Below are 11892 nucleotides of genomic sequence, written 5' to 3'. Positions count from 1 at the left end.
GGAAATGTTCTTGGTAAAAACCCAAATGAATCAAATCAGGACAAATTAGTCTGCCAACATTAGTTTATTTTTATTAGTAGTTGAAATTAAGGCTTGACTGACTTGAAAGAATATCATAACTCACAGTATTAGATTGTTACACACACACACACACACACACACGCACACTACTACATGTCACCAACATTTTTGATCAAAAGAAGCTGTAATTAGAGGCATTTGTGTCTGACACACTCACTCTCAGCACCTTTACTGGAAAGTACAGAGAAACGGCAGATAAACTTCGCACTAATGGCCTTACAAGAACACTAATAGTCGATAGCCATATGGGAATTTGTGAACTGACAGACCGAACCTGCAGGCTAACACACTAATAATCTGGAAGGCTGGAAAACGTCTGGTGTACACAAAGCTTGATTGGAAACAGGACGTTTCGTGCAGGAGTCCTTCATCAGCTGCACACTGGCACGTGATACACTTGAGTTGATGGAGCGCAGAAATGCCTCGACTCCCAGCTCTTGTTTTTACTTTAGTGTGTGTACTGGTTGAAGTGTGGATGAAGCAAAAAAGAAATGGAATGAAGTCAAGTATACACAACTATATAATATAACTGAATATCCACAATGTCTACTATATACACCTACACAATGTCTATACACCTACACAATGTCTATACACCTAAATACACCTACACAATGTCTATACACCTAAATACACCTACACAATGTCTACTCTATACACCTAAATACACCTACACAATGTCTATACACCTAAATACACCTACACAATGTCTACTCTATACACCTAAATACACCTACACAATGTCTATACACCTACACAATGTCTACTCTATACACCAAAATACACCTACACAATGTCTATACACCTAAATACACCTACACAATGTCTATACACCTAAATAAACCTACACAATGTCTACTCTATACACCTAAATACACCTACACAATGTCTATACACCTAAATACACCTACACAATGTCTACTCTATACACCTAAATACACCTACACAATGTCTATACACCTAAATACACCTACACAATGTCTACTCTATACACCTAAATACACCTACACAATGTCTATACACCTAAATACACCTACACAATGTCTACTCTATACACCTAAATACACCTACACAATGTCTATACACCTACACAATGTCTACTCTATACACCAAAATACACCTACACAATGTCTATACACCTAAATACACCTACACAATGTCTATACACCTAAATAAACCTACACAATGTCTACTCTATACACCTAAATACACCTACACAATGTCTATTCTATACACCTAAATACACCTACACAATGTCTAGTCTATACACCTAAATAAACCTACACAATGTCTACACTATACACCTAAATACACCTACACTGTCTATTCTATACACCTAAATACACCTACACAATGTCTATACACCTAAATGCACCTAGACAATGTCTATACACTTAAATACACCTACACAATGTCTATACACCTAAATAAACCTACACAATGTCTACACTATACACCTAAATACACCTACACTGTCTATTCTATACACCTAAATACACCTAAACAGTGTCTACTCTATACACCAAAATAAACCTACACAATATCTATTCTATACACCAAAATACACCAATAAAATATCTACTGTACACCAAAATACACCTACACTGTCTATTCTATACACCAAAATACATCTACACAATGTCTACTCTATACACTAAAATACACCCACACAATGTTCACACTACACCCATGTTAAACCAATCAGCACTGACATTAAAGCCACTAACAGGTGAAGTAAATAACATTGATTATCTCACTACAATGGCACCTGCCAAAGGGTGGGAGATTTTTAAGTAGTAAATGAACATCTACACAATGTTCACTTTGTATACACATATACACTGTTCCCAGAAAGAACATGAAGCCACCAGCAGTGCACATTAAGGACAATAACAGTTAGTGACATATTGACCGTAGGAAGCTGTTGCTACTAATAGAGTTGGGAAATTTGAGAAAAGAACTCCTCCACGCTTCAACACTTGTGACTGAACTATGGATCCACCCACTATAATCACAAAAAGATGAAGGATTGTTGCACAAAAATACCCAGACACTGAACTAATAAGAGTGAAAATGCCTTGTGATTACAGTGTTCTTGTAATTATCCAAACTGATCGTGGTTGAATAATGACTGTTAATTAATACTTTTTATTTGATTGTTTATGAATAATTCAGTGATGTTTCAAGCCTCTTGTAAACGTACACGTTGATATCATGAGTGCAACGTTGGTTTCTTCCATCTATCTGCAAAATGAAACCATTCAGGTTTAATAGCTCAGAGCTCGGTTTGTGTTTCCGATGTTGTTGTTGTTTCAGAGTGCACATGCCCCTCCTCTTCACCCCCACCCCCTCCTCTTCACCCCCACCCCCTCCTCTTCACCCCCACCCCGTGTTCCCTCAACCTCCCAGCGTGTATATGTGTGTATGTATATGTCTATATGTGTTTGTGTGAGATATATATATATATATATATATATATAGTGTATATAGTGTGTGTATATATATATATATATATATATATATATATATATATATATATATATATATATATATATATATATATATATATTTTGTGTGTGTATATATATGTCTATATACAATGTATGTCTGTATGTGTGTATAATATGTGTGTGTGTATATATGTGTGTCTATATACAATGTATATGTGTGTGTATATATATAAATGTCTGTGTGTATATATATATATATATATGCACACTTACATATACATACACACATACATTGTATATAGACACATACATACACACACAAACATACACACACACACACTATTATATATATATATATATATATATATATATATATATATATATATATATATATATACACACATACATATACATATACATACACACATTTATACACACACACACACACATATATATATATATATATATATATATATATGTATGTGTGTGTGTATGTATATATATATATATATATATATATATATATATATATATATATACACACACACACATACACATTTGTGTGTGTGTATATACACACATATATGTGTGTCTGTGTGTGTTAAGTGACCAAACTGGGAGGAGGAGCCGTGGGCTCGTGCGATGCCCCTTCTCTCTCCCTCTCTCCCTCCCTTTCTCGCTCTCCTTCGTATTCTTTTCAAGAGAGAATGAAAAAACGGAGCGCGACGGGGGGAGCTGTTGGTGGTGCTGCGCGAGCGGAAAGGCGTCATTTTAGCCCAAATACGAGTCACGCAAAGAGCGGCACGAGCGTCGGCGAACACACGCCGTGCAAAGAAAGCAAAGCAAAGGAAAGGGGTGGCGCCGTAAAAACGTCAAAAACAACAACATTTTTTTTTTTTTGCCGTACTGTGAAGGGTACGAGCGTCGCTTTCATTTTGCACTCCGTCCGCATCACCACCACCACCACCACAATCATCATCATCATCAGCAACAGCAGCAGCAGCAGCAGTAATAACAGCAAAGCAACCTGGATGGCTGCGTCTTTCTTAATGATCTACCGCACGAGGCATCGCCAGGGCTGCGGCGAAGGTGCGCGATCGCACGCGGGCGTCGTTTTCACGCGCGGCTGTCAGTGAAGCGCCTCCCAAAGCCGTCGCGTGCGCTTCCTCGCTGAAGATCCAGGGACAGGCCGCCGTCCCAAATCTGTCTTCATTTGAACAAAAAGCATGACACTGTGTCCTGATCACCGGAACTCCACATCGGTTGAAGTTTAACCGCCTTAGAAGCAAAACAAAGGCCGGATCTTCTTTCAGTGAATCTCTGGAGACCCCCAAACCGGGCGATGGGTAAATGTGATCTCTTTACTTACACACTTCTGTCATCTCTCTCTCTCTCTCTCTCTCTCACACACACACACACACACTGCGTCTAGTTAGGGTAACCGTGCACACGCACGCGCGCATGTGTGTTTTTCCCAAGCATGTGTAATTTTCCCAAGCTGTTTGAATGCAGTGTTTCTTTGATTTGATGGCACACGTGATGACTGACACGTGACAATCGACATCAGTTACTTATTACTCCTAATTAATAAACGATAACCTCCGTTTAACGGTGAGGTTCATCACTCTTTTGGGTGGAATCATTGGTGGTTCATGATTCCAGATGATTCTAGTTTTTCCCTCTTGTCAAAGTAGATATTTGTTACAAAGCACTACAGCTGCATGCAATCCCAAGGGAGGTCAGTGATGCACACATCTCAAGAGGACAGTGTCAGGGAAAGAGGTTTCTTTCCTGGCTTATTTCAAGCAGATGCGTAAAGTAAGTCTTTGTGGACTTTGTGCTTTCTGGGGACATGATAACATCACAAGCTAGGTGGGTTTAAAAATAAATAAATAAATAAATCAGGGGTATGGGAACTGCTGCTATAACAAGTGGAACATCTCAGGAACATCCACATCAAATATAGCTGTAGATGCTGAAGTCAATCTTGCGTTGATCAATACATATCAAAACCATTCAATATATTTATTTGTAGATTGATCTGTAAATCTGTATTTATTAAATTCATGCTATGCTGTTTTGTGTTGGACAAAGTTTAAGAATAAGAAAAGAAAAAAAAAAAAAAAAGCTGATCATAGACTTCCATGGTATAAAGCGAAAGTGAGGCTGTGGCTGAATTCTTTCTAGCTCAGACTGTAGATTCGTGCAGATTATCGGTCATGTTGGGTGGTGACAGCGAGCAAAAAACCCCCTAGGTTTGATTTCGTGTTGCTATTTTACAGCCCACTTCGCTGACGCATACGTGACGCATCCTGAGCAGTTATTGAGAAGTTATTCTATTTGAAATAGAGCTGTGGGTGGAATGAACATGAACAAGGTTGATGTTTATCATCCAAAGCTAAAAGTAGACAAAGCACACACTATCTAATCTAATCGATCTATGTTGGTGTTCCTGATCGAATTGTTATCCTGCTCGGTTCCAAATACAGCAGAAGGTTTCTGCAGCCTGTTAATCTGTGAGAAATATCAAAATAGAATTCATGTGTAAAGCAATTCTGTGTAATGTGTTTAATCTTTGCTCGAGCCTTTAGGCCACTTGATTATGACAGTTTTCTAGTGTAGGCTTTCTCAACTCCAGTCTCAGAGGCTCACTGCTTTGCATAGCTTCAAGGTCTCCTAACTCCCAGCACATCTGATCTAGTTCACCAGCTCATTATTAAGCACTTCGTGGGTTGGATGAGATGTGTTTGGAGCTATGAATCCTTGAAAATGTGCACTGGCCTGGAGTGGAGATCAGAAAAGGTGCAGTCGTGGTTCAGAACGAAGCTTGTTTTCCTCTTAGCATGACCGCTTAGATCAGCAAAGTCCCCTATTTAGGAGTATACTGTATGTGATTAATATTTGCTTTAATATAATGTGCTTTATTATTTTTTGCACATTAAAACCAAGCTCTCCTCTGTGAAGGCAGTATTAAGCTTGAACAAAATGTCTGCACAGTCTCTGTGTACAGTATGTTTCTCAGAAATGGCTCTTATTATTGTCAGACACAGGTACTCACAGTGAAGATCTTGAAGATCTTGGTTCTGGTTGGCCATCTTGAATCTGACCACTATGTTCAATCTGATTTGGTTTCTGAAGTCAGACCTTTTGAAAACAGTGGGTCACTGGATGGAACATTCACTGCATCCTTACAGTATGGTTAAAGGTTACTTGAGAGTTTTGTTTGGATAGTAGCAACTAAACATGGATGATTGTAGTATCAGTGAAACAACCTTTTCCTCTTAAAGTCCATGGTCACATCAGATGACGAAACATTAGAGTCTCTAAGGAATGCTAGAAAGCCGGTCGTCCTCCGCTCTATTTGTTTGTGTGACATTTCAGTACCATTAGACTGACATTTTACAGGCTGACATGCAAAGCTGATAGAGATGTAAATTTTCAGTTCTAGACCATCTAGATCATTTCACCTCATTTTACACCTCATTCAACTTTGCATGAAGTATATGTGCTTACAGTATCATTTGGTGCGAAATGGCCGCCCCAGATGGCGCCTCCGTTGCCATTAAATGCTAAATATACCCATTTTGCGAGAGGCAGTAGGGCAGCAGTGTGTAGATTGATACACATCAAGTAAAGCTGACTCTTTCTCTCTTCGATGTGACAACCATCTATAACCGGGCCCCTGGCAAAGTGTCTCCGCTTCGCCCACCTTCTCTACTGCTGTTCCTGTTTTCCCTGAGGTGTACTCTTTGAGACGGACAGCTGCATGTAATGCAACCACATCTCTTTCTTAGAAAAAAAAAACAACAGGGGTAAAGCATGGATGGGAGAGGTGAAAGGAGCGATGAGAGTGCTCTCCCATGCTGTGCCCGACAAGACTGACTCCTCGTTAATTCTATCAGCAAGGGGTCTGATGCCTTGGAGCTGCTGGAGCTCGAAGCTGAATCTTAAACTTGGCCAGACGAACTCACTGGCTTTCATACACAACAAAGAAGTTCCAGTTTCTAGACCTATTGAGTGCTTCAGAATAAATGCACATATGTGGGATTTCCTCTTTCAGTGCTGATTGGTTCATTGCTGTTTAATATTTTCTTTCAATTTGACCCATTACCTTCAATTTAGATTTGACACATTATGTGTTGAATATAGAATTTACAACTTTATGTACATTTACACTCCAGCTCCATTGAATTCTGTTATGATTGGTCGGTAGCTAAAGGCAAATCACAGCTTTATATTAACACACTTGTTCGGATACGTTATACTTTCTATACTGGGGGCTAATGCTCACGTTAGTCATTAGTCTCCAGTGTGAATGGAGTCTAGAGTTTAAATGGTGAAATCTTTGGAACTAACTTGCTTCATGTTACGCAATAATAAACGTAACTATAAATGGATAAAAAGTCATGCCTGTCCTTTTCTTATTAAATCGCAGTCGTCTAGTACCGGTTATATAATAGGAATAAAACCCTACATGACGTGCTCTCAAACCACCATTTTGTCAGTTATTATCCTAAAGATGTAAAAATGGACTACAGTATTTTAGGAAGGGGGGCACGGTGGCTTAGTGGTTAGCACGTTCGCCTCACACCTCCAGGGTTGGGGGTTCGATTCCCGCCTCCGCCTTGTGTGTGTGGAGTTTGCATGTTCTCCCCGTGCCTCGGGGTTTTCCTCCCCTCGGGGGTACTCCGGTTTCCTCCCCCGGTCCAACGACATGCATGGTAGGTTGATTGGCATCCCTGGAAAATTGTCCATAGTGTGTGATTGCGCGAGTGAATGAGAGTGTGTGTGTGTGTGCCCTGCGACGGGTTGGCACTCCATCCAGGGTGTATCCTGCCTTGATGACCGATGACGCCTGAGATAGGCACAGGCTCCCCGTGACCCGAGGTAGTTCGGATAAGCGGTAGAAAATGAGTGAGCGAGTGAGTGAGTATTTTAGGAAGTGATACTGTTTCATACTGTGATACTGTATTGGATAAAATTAGCCATGTGGCTTAAGTTAGAAATCATTTTTCATTCCACTGGTACGTGCTCAGCGTTCGTAGTCTCCCATTAGTTTTATTAATAGGATTTAAGCCAGGAGTGCTTGTACAGTATCACAAGAATCAAATACGTCCTCTGGTTCTTCAGTGGTTTTAAAGTTTTATAACATGTACTATGAAGAAAATCCTGTCTTCTATTCAGTAGAACTTCTAAGGTTAACGTTCATAATTTGGTTAAATAGTTGTGATAAATCGTTGTGATCTCAATACTGTGAAAGTGAATGTGAAGATCATTTTAGCGGTTATCATGCAGTTCTTTTTGTAATGGAAATTTTGGCCAAGGATTGAGATTACAGGAGCAATTTCTGATTAAGTAGGTCATTTTTATTTTTTTTTGGTCTTGATCAGCAGTGTTTAATGGCCTTGTTGAAAGCAGTGTGTGCTACAGATGGCGGAGATTTCAGAATAGGCCTGCTGAGAGGAGATTTCTTCAGCGCAATCAGCAAAAAGCTCAGAATGCGGAGGAGGGATTAAAAGCTAGCACTAGAAGACTTTTTTTATTTTTTTTATTTTTTAAATTAATTCTGGAATCCAATGGTTCAAGCCAATGATATAAAACATGAAAATGTTAAAACGGCTAAATTTGTCCCGGTGTACTACTTGATGTACCTCAGTATTCGATGTTGGGCTCTGCTACTCTTTCATATGCTACGCTAACAACACTATTGCTGTGTGATTGCGTTTTAATCGAATTACTCTGTTTATGTTTTTCAATTAACAACCTATAGTTGCATCCTGTCATGCTTAACAAGAAGTGAAAGCTCTCAAGCCTTAATTAGCATGAAGAAAATCATGGCATGCTAATGGAAGGCTGCTAGTGTTCGTTTCTTTTTAGCTGAATTAGCAGTGTGCTGCTGTAGATTCCTTTTTAAACCTCTGTGTTTTGTCTGTTTCACTTCTGTCTTTAAAGATCTCGCTGTGTGATTTCTTTTGAGCAATCTGATGAGTTATTTTATTGTTGTATTGAAGAACTAGCTGCTGCTAACACAGCCGGTAATGCTATATAGAGTAGCTCTCGAAAGATAGATTTCAACCTTCATGAGTTCCTGCTGACAAACAGATAAAGTTATAAATGTCTTTGCTCTTAAATCATGAGCCGTGGTTTAAATTAATAAAATGACCCAGCATGTTGTTGAAGTCTCTCCGCTGCTGTTTACCACAAAGCTCATGCGTTCATAGTTTCTATTGTTTTATTAGCTATTATAAGTAGATATTAACTTGTAACCAGGTTATGGAGTTAATTTTTTTTTCTCCCTTCTAAACCACAGGTGATATTTGGGGGCTATTTTTGGACGATAGTATTATTTATTACAGATGATGTCACACTTCTAGTGAACGTTGATATTTAAAGCAAAGGACTGAGTGTGTCTGTGAGCTCTGTAAGGCTTCTGTTGGTTTACCCAGCGATAGAACAGACTTATTTGGGAGTGCTTAGCATGATTACTACGGTTTCTTACTTCTCATTCAGAACCAGCCAGTGAATGATGGCAGAGGGGGTTTGGTGCTGACTGTGTCACATGACCTGTCCGCTGCCCATGCAGTAACCACTCGAATGATGTTTTATTGAGTGAAGTGTTCAGGTGTCAGTCAAATCGCTGTTCTGACTGTCGAGTACGTACAAGACATTCAGGACTCAAATGATGGACCCGAACTACATCGGTAGATAAGAGGCAATGCATACGTGACTGTTTCGGGTTTGCAATGAACGGCTCACCAACTGTGATGCTATTTGCCAGGCACTTCAGAAATGATGGAACATCTCCATCAGCTCACACTTGTCCCTGAGCTCTTTCTATATAAGGCTCCACAGCTTGCTCTCTCTCTCTCTCCCACACACACACACACACACACACACACACACAGGCACTCTGTCAAAATCCATAGCCCAGAATAGCAGCCATTCTTACTGGCTGCCTTTTGTCCTGTACGTGTCACCTTACTGAACATACTTACTTTAGGGAAAATGGTGCTGGCTTGGCTTTGACCTCTGTGTGGCGTAGAGAGAGAGAGAGATGGATTATGGAACGTTTCATTTGAGTTCACTTACAGGGACGATGTGTAAATACGAGTCATGGAAAGGAACACACATGCGCACACAAACATCAGTTACGAAAAAGGCAGTTCCAGCTAACTTTAATCATCTTCTGAAAAAGAACAAACACTTCATTCATCCTTTTAGCTACGTATGAAGCACGCCAGTTGTTTTTCCCCCCAAGTGGTGTTTCCGGGAAAGCTCTATTTAGCCTACTGGACAGCTACATGTATTCTGTCAGAAGGTTTTGTTTAGTCGGTGGCAATTTGACAAGCCCTTATTTGACGTTTGTACCTGCACGAAAGCGATACATCTCTTTTGTTTTCTTGCTTTGCATAAAAGGGATGGTCTTTAAACAATGAAAATCATTGGCGGTTAAGCCAAAACAAACAAATTTGGTCCACTTTATTGGAGACGTCGATAAGACAGAGAGAGAGAGAGAGAGAGAGAGAGGAATAGAAATGGAAAGGGTAGGCAGCTGTTCCAGCCTCTGTGCCAGCCAGCTGTCTGCTGCGCTCAATCACTTGAACGAGGGATGAAAAAAATTTAGCAAGGAAGGACAAATAAAGGGCAGACTTTCTTTGGGATGGTTTGCTGAAAATGAAACCGACACATTAGTGAGGCAGCCTGGGAAATTCCATCAGAGTTCTGACTTCCTGTAAGTGTTTTATTTATTTATTTATTTATTTTTTTTTTATTTACTTGACGGAATAAGTTGTCCTGAAACCTTTTTGTCCCCAGTTTTCCTCATGCTTTTTCTATTGTGTTGATTTAGTTTCCTGTGTCCTGTTATTAATTCTTTGCACTTTGTATATATTTCCACTACATGTTCCTTGGGGTGTTCTTGCTTCTTGCTTTTCTCTGGTGTTTCATGTTTCCAGCCAGTGGCACTATTATGTACTTAAAATCTCCGTACGTATCTTTTGTATCCAGTTTCTGTATACTTCTTTGTTAAATGGTCTCCTTATGGGATAACTTGAGAGGATCAGAGCTGTAAAATGGGTCAGTCTGCTTAAAACTGCAAGCGACAACAGCGTCAACTTCTCTGTCAAGTCAAGAGCAGCGACGTGGACCTGAAGATGAGAGACAAGTCTAACCTGAATGATGCTTAAGTCTTTGATCAAGTGAGTTGTTACGTTGATTATGTTTATACAGTGATACCTCGAGATACGAGTGCTTTCTAGCGCTTCGCTGCTGCTGCGATTTAAACTCCCTCCTCCAACTCCCTCCTCCTTCCTTTCCTATTTTTAACTCTATGCATGATTAATGGTTCTGTTATACTACTGGGGGTCTATTCTATTTTCTAGTTGCTGCTCTCCCCGCTCTAAATGAAGTTTAGTTAAGTTCCATTTAAGTGTAAAGTAGCATTAAGAGTGTACAGTAGCGAGTAAGTGAACGAAAGTGAAAGTGTAATTCCTCCTAACTCCTCCGCCTGTTTACTCCTCCGCCTGTTTACTCCTCCCTCAACCTCCGTGCGCATCTTCCGTAAAGTAAAACCAGTTTATATTTTTTAACATTCTCTTTTATTACTGTATGATTTTATACAATATTTGTCAGTTATAAATACAGGTACTGAACATTTTTCATATTCAAAACACATAAACAAAACAACTGGAGTGGAATTTTTGCGAGCTGGAACAGATTAATGGGATTTCAATTCGTTTAAACGGGGAAAATTGCTTTGAGATACGAGCAATTTGAGATACGAGCAAGGTCACGGAACGAATTAAACTCGTATCTCGAGGTATCACTGTAGTTTGTTTATTGGATGTTTATTTGGACACTAATGAAATCAATATACATCTAGCAGCTGCTATCAGAAACTACTGAAAACACTGTAAATAATAAATAAAACTAAAAAGCTTAAACTCACTCCGTTAAAATGCATACGTCGGTTCTACACGATTGACTTGAGTAACATTACCCCAAGCCGTTTTATATACCCCACATGATTTGAGTGTATTTTCGTAAAACCAAATGTCAAGTGAGACGTGACCTCACAACTATAGTTTTGCAACAGACACATTACCACTACTCTATAGTACCATGTATGATTTAAGCCTGAATTTCATTCCCAGCAGTGCTAATACTTCTATGAGATCTCGCCATGTAAGTTTTTTCCGTGTTAGAATTCTACGTGAATTGATCTCTCATATAATCTAGTCATTAAGAAATTCACCTTTTGTTGAGAAACACGTTATGTAAAATGTACGCAATATTTTTTTCCCTAAATCTGATTTTTTTTTCCATGTTCCTTTTTTCGGTGTGGACATTTACACATGTTTGG

At 39.4% G+C, this 11892-nt stretch overlaps 1 protein-coding gene and 1 long non-coding RNA gene across 3 annotated transcripts in view; one reads left to right on the top strand and one right to left on the bottom strand.

Moving 5' to 3' along the window:
• Positions 1 to 937: 937 nt before the first annotated feature.
• LOC132844042 (uncharacterized) lies at positions 938 to 1474 on the bottom strand. The gene is made up of 3 exons (XR_009648328.1): positions 1362 to 1474; positions 1202 to 1259; positions 938 to 1167 (listed from the first exon to the last, which is right to left on the bottom strand). It is a non-coding gene; the product is annotated as an uncharacterized LOC132844042 (long non-coding RNA).
• Positions 1475 to 3220: 1746 nt separating this feature from the next.
• mgat3b (beta-1,4-mannosyl-glycoprotein 4-beta-N-acetylglucosaminyltransferase b) overlaps positions 3221 to 11892 on the top strand; it is a 52276-nt gene continuing 43604 nt past the window's right edge. Inside the window, exon 1 of one of the 2 annotated variants that reach the window (XM_060868782.1) lies at positions 3221 to 3877. The gene's annotated coding sequence lies outside the window, so the exon portion shown is untranslated. The remainder of the gene's footprint in view (positions 3878 to 11892) is intronic. The other variant, XM_060868780.1, reaches the window with a different exon arrangement.

Source organism: Tachysurus vachellii, chromosome 4 (genome assembly GCF_030014155.1).
Source record: "Tachysurus vachellii isolate PV-2020 chromosome 4, HZAU_Pvac_v1, whole genome shotgun sequence".
Lineage (NCBI taxonomy): Eukaryota > Metazoa > Chordata > Actinopteri > Siluriformes > Bagridae > Tachysurus > Tachysurus vachellii.
This window is presented reverse-complemented; position numbering and strand designations above follow the sequence as displayed.